A 5,787-nucleotide genomic window follows, 5' to 3' on the forward strand; every position below is an offset into this window, starting at 1 on the left:
AATAATTGTATGCCATTGATTTTAAAATTTATAAAAACCTATCCATGCATCAGAATCAAATGCTCCAAGGACTGATTCCTATAAAAACAAGCATATAGATCAGAACATTTGTACAATCAAAATTTTGAAAAAAATATCAAAAATCTAATAAAACATCTATTGGGGAGGTTTTTCATTTCGGATGTTTTAATTTTCCTATATATATACATATATATACATATATATATATATATATATATATATATATATATATATATATATATAATGCAAACATGCTAGATGGGCTTTTCAGCTTTTTCAATGTTTTTTTCTCATGATTTTGACCTCATCAACACCCGGAACATGTGGTTTTGATGAAAAAACTGATATTTTGAGCCTTAAAAATTTACAAAGATTTTAGACCATTAATTTTTTGAACCTTATAAAAACCACCCACCTGTTGGAATCGAATGCTACAAGAGCTAATCCCTATAAAATCAAGTACATCGATCACATATGTATGGTCAGAATTTAAAAAATAAAACAAAAATTATACAAAAAATTTATTTAGAATCTTTGCATCAGTATATATATATATATATATATATATATATATATATATATATATATATATATATATATATATATATATATATATATATATATATATATATAAAGGCCTGTGTGCAAGCACTTTAAACCATAGTTACCAGGAAACAGAATGGGCATGGGAAGCGGCACTTAAGTAGGGAAGCGAGTATTAAAAAGTAGCATGAAACAAGAAGTGGAGTTCATTTCGTAAGCAATTGTGTGGGAAGTGAAAAGGAAAACGTTAAGGAAACTAGAAAAAAAAGAGTGGGAAGTGATGGAGAAAAAATAAATAATAACATGAAAAACTCAAAAACGAGAAAGCAATGGATTCCACCTTGAGAGGTGGAGGAATCTCGTAGTGACAAATATCACGAGATTTATGAAAAATCTTGCGAGAATTTGCCTCAAAGTTTAAAATGGCAATTTCTCTTGAGATTTTCAAAATATCACGAGCTTTATGAAAAAAACATAAATACCATTATTTAAATGTGATATTTATGTTTTAAATGGCTATTTATCGTGAAAAAAAATGTGTTTTTTATTTTTAATTAATTTTTATTAATATTTTCTTATAAAAAATATTTTTATATTGTAAAATTTAATTTTTCATTGCCGAGATTTTGCCAAAAAAAAAGTGAGATTTATAAACATTTTTCAATTTCTCGTGAGTTTTTGAAAAACGAGATTTTGCTGTTTTTAACGTTTGTCACCATGATCTAAACCTAATTAGCTAAATAGTAATCTAAATAATCATGTTCTACACCTAAATACTTGAATAGTAACCTAAACAGTTCCAGCAAAAAAATGAGAGAATAATCACTTTTCCTGATGTTTGAATACTGGCCAAGTGATTACCAAAACATATCCATTTTGGATCTCCTTTTTTTGTGTGTATTTTATCAATTTTCTGTTAAGAAAACTCATACACAGTCAAAGAAGTAATAGTGTGAATTGAAGATAACACAACCTAGCTCCACTCAGCCAGCCGGATCCAAATCAGGTCAATGGATTCAATGGGAAGGCCATGGGCTTTGAACTAGGCTCAAGCCCGACCCAAACCGGGCCTAAACCCGGCCTGGTTGGTCACAGGGTGGGCTTGACCAAGCCCAACCCGTCGACAGACCAATCAAGGCCGTCCACTAATTGGCCAGCCCAGCCCGCCCATTGTCCAACCCTAACAAAAATTGCATGTGGGTATCATTCAAGTGCACCCCTTGGGATCATAGCAAATCCAACCATTTATCCAATTGGATCTATAAGAGGCTCCAAATTCAAATATCTCAACAAAAGGGATTTCGATCTGCTAGGTATACTGAAATAAAAAAGCCTCAGCTGGGGAGAATTAGAGAGCTCCAAGATGTACCCAAACCATACCATGACCCATGATCATTATAGTGGTCCAGATCCGATCAATTTATCACTGATTCCCGGACCTTAGTAATTAGTATTGGTTCCTCTAGATCCAAGAACTAAGGGAAAGATTAGTCATTTATGAGAAACAGTAAGCCCTCACCGTCTTTTAAACCCAGGAAATATCGGCAAACGTAATTTATCATGAAAAATGTAAAGTGGCTCAGACCAAACTGCGCAGTTCTGTCCGTCCATCTCGAGATGGACGTCTCACCACGCTTCTATAAATGAGGACCGGTTTTAGGACAAGCCCAAAAAAAAAAAGGAAAAAAAGTGAGAAAATAAATTCTTCGTCTTCTTCCTCGGCTCTGCAACAATGGCGATGCTCCCTCTCGAAACCCTAACCCTAATCCCCCGCCCTCAATATTTTCAGAAATCTCCGTTATGTCCATACCTCTTCCCTACTCCAGCCTTCTCGCCGAAACCCTGCGTCTTATCCGCCACCCAAAACCCAAAACCCTCTCCCTTCTCCGTCTTCTGCTCCAAAACCTCGTCGCTGGATTCTGGCGACAGCCTGTCTCTGTTCGGCGGCTGGGAACGGGCGGCTTGGCCGGACTCCGTCGATGATCATCCTCACGATGAGTGCGGCATCGTCGGGATCTTCGGCGACCCAGAGGCGGCGCGCCTCTGCTACCTCGCCCTCCACTCGCTGCAGCACCGCGGCCAGGAGGCCGCGGGCATCGTCTCCATGTCGTCCGTCCCGGACGGCGGCGGCCGGCGACCTGCGGCTGTCACGATAACCGGCCTCGGCCTCGTGACGGACGTCTTCGACGACGAGAAGCTCCGGCAGCTCGTTGGCGACTCGGCGATCGGCCACGTCCGCTACTCGACGGCGGGTTCGTCGAAGCTAAAGAACGTACAGCCCTTCGCCTACGGCTACTACTTCGGCACCGTCGGCGTCGCTCACAACGGCAACCTCGTGAACTACCGCCCCCTCAGGAACGCGCTCGAGCGGCGGGGATCCATCTTCAACACCTCCTCCGACACGGAGGTCATCCTCCACCTGATCGCGTTCTCGAAGCACCGGCCTTTCGAGGCCCGGATCGTGAACGCCTGCGAGCAGCTGGAGGGCGCCTACTCGCTCGTCTTCCTCACCGAGGACAAGCTCGTCGCCGTCCGGGACCCCCACGGCTTCCGCCCCCTCGTCATGGGCCGGAAGAGCAACGGGGCGGTCGTCTTCGCCTCCGAGACCTGCGCGCTCGACCTCATCGACGCCACCTTCGATCGCGAGGTGAACCCCGGCGAGATCATCGTTGTCGAGCCCGGAAGGGACGGCGACGGCGACGGAAACGGTTTCTCCGTCAAGACGATGTGCCTCCTCCCTCACAAGGAGCGGAAAGCTTGCGTCTTTGAGCTCATATACTTCTCCCTGCCGAACTCCGTCGTCTTCGGGCAGTCCGTCTACAATTCGAGGTACAATTTCGGGCGGGCGCTCGCCGTGGAGGACCCCGTCGAGTGCGACGTGGTGATCGCGGTGCCGGACTCCGGCGTTGTGGCCGCTCTTGGGTACGCCGCGAAGGCCGGTTTGCCGTTCCAGCAGGGCTTGATCAGATCGCACTACGTGGGGAGGACGTTCATCGAGCCGTCGCAGAAGATTAGGGATTTCGGAGTGAAGCTGAAGCTCGCGCCCGTGAGGGCGGTGCTCGAGGGGAAGAGGGTGGTGGTCGTCGACGATTCCATCGTGAGGGGGACGACGTCTACGAAGATCGTTCGGCTCCTCAAGGAGGCGGGCGCGAAGGAGATCCACATGAGGATCGCGAGCCCGCCCATCGTTGGGTCTTGCTACTATGGCGTCGACACGCCGGAGTCCGAGGAGCTGATCTCAAACAGGATGAGCGTGGAGAAGGTGAGGGAGTTCATAGGGGCGGATTCGCTCGCGTATCTGAAGCTGGAGAACCTGAGAAAATTGCTGGGGGAGGAGAGCTCGGGGTTCTGCTATGCTTGTTTCTCGCTGGATTATCCAGTTGATCCGTGGAAGGCGAGGGAGAACATGGTGGACAATGCGGGGCCCGAAGAGTTGAATTAGCATGATGGTGATAGTTTTCAGAAAGTAGCAACGAGTTTTGTGGCGGGAGGATCGGTCGGTTTCAATGGATTCGGCATAGCTAGCTCCCTCTGCTAGAAGCTAGTTTATTGACATTGTATAAATCGAAGAGGCGGTGAGTCTTTTCATCTCTTCCATTGCTGCACAATTTTGTTTTTCTGCTTTTTCTGTTTCATTCTCATTTGCAGAGCGTGGGAAGTAGATTTGACTGTCTAAGGACGGTGAAATATGATTTATACTTTAAGCTTGATCTCTTTTTGAAACTCTAGTTTGGCTATCGAGAAAGTTTGAAATTGACTGCTGGTCACAGAGGCTAGTTTTAGAATTTAGATCTGCAGTCACCCACTGAGAAAACCGGTGAATTTGAGATTAGCTCAAAAGAGGCTTCTTGAGTCCAACTAGGTCTTTGATGTGTAGTGGGAAGACGGAAAAGAAAAGTTGGTTGCCAAACTTTGTCATGGGTTACGAGAGTTCAGTTCCACTCATCCCCTGTGTCATCCCCCATCTTCATACCCCTCTTAAATCTTATGATGCAACTTGTTTTGATCAAATCTGACCTTCGATGGATTGAGCATGGTTGATTTTAGTAAGAGTCGACCCCTGGATGGTATTTTTTCAATGAAAAAATATGATTTTTAAATCACAAAATTTTATGTTTTGTCAACCGTTGATTTTTGAATCTCCAAAAAATCCTGCACATGAGCGGGACTTCGGCAATTTAAATGTCGATCTTCACTAAATGAATGATTTAGATCACATCTGTGTAGTCTGATATGATCAACTTGCATCCATGAAAACCGATTTGTGGGTTACTATTTTTTAATATTTTTCAGGTCTATAAGCAACTAAGGACCCATCTTGACAAGACCTCCAGCCAAGAGTTGAGTAGAATTTGCCTCGTTTAACCGTTCTATTTATTATTCTGTTTATATCCTCAGATTCAGGGGTTGTAATATGGATGTATATCAGAACGCCAATATGTTGATTATTCTTTCCTTCGGTCTTTTCAACTGTAAACTTGTGAATTTTTAAAGATTTGATATTTCTCCAAGGCCATATGTTCTGATCCTATTAACCAGTTTATGTTGATTGGTTTTTTATTTTAGCAAGTATTGAAATTGTTCCATTGTATTTATTAAAACAATAATTTATGGATGACATCTTTGTTTCTATCAATTTTCAATTATTGCACTGGTATTTTTTCAGTGGTTGCTAGTTTTTCAGCCGGTATTATTCTGATTATACTTTTCAATGCGAGTTCAGTTTTGTGTCTATAAAATGCCATAAACGCTGGGAGATTTGTTGACTCCCATGGAGCACTCTGTATCACTTCTTTCTCTCTTATAGTGCTAAATTCAGGCTTATGAGATGTCAAAGTGATGTTCAAACTCCAAATATTCAACAATTTGGCGTGGCTTATGGCCATTTGTCGAACGTCGAACTACTGCCGATAGATAGAAGAAACAAACACAAGAAAAAGCAAAAAGGAGAAAACAGCCACACACGAAGAACAAAAAATTTATGTTCGGCAAGAATTGCCTAAGAGTTTTTTTTATTGATTGAGATAATAGAAGAGCCAGATTGCCTCCTTTAAATAGGAGTACACGAGTTTTACAAGGAGTCTACTATTGTTGAATATAACAAGGAGTTTTAGGATAAAATTACAGAACTACCTTAAAAAAAATTGTGGAAATTAGAATTTATATCAGGCTCGACACTCCTCAGACACCATCCTAATAAACGTTGCACTGCCATCTTGCCTG

At 42.7% G+C, this 5,787-nt stretch overlaps 1 pseudogene across 1 annotated transcript; it reads left to right on the top strand.

Annotated features, from left to right (window-relative positions):
- Positions 1 to 2,252: 2,252 nt before the first annotated feature.
- Positions 2,253 to 5,167, top strand: LOC149817342 (amidophosphoribosyltransferase, chloroplastic pseudogene; annotated as a pseudogene). Its single transcript, XR_016427662.1, has 2 exons — positions 2,253 to 4,139; positions 4,858 to 5,167. The product of XR_016427662.1 is annotated as an amidophosphoribosyltransferase, chloroplastic pseudogene (transcript).
- The last annotated feature ends 620 nt before the right edge of the window (positions 5,168 to 5,787 follow it).

Source organism: Nuphar pumila, chromosome 14 (genome assembly GCF_984573655.1).
Source record: "Nuphar pumila chromosome 14, dmNupPumi1.hap1.1, whole genome shotgun sequence".
Classification (NCBI taxonomy): domain Eukaryota; kingdom Viridiplantae; phylum Streptophyta; class Magnoliopsida; order Nymphaeales; family Nymphaeaceae; genus Nuphar; species Nuphar pumila.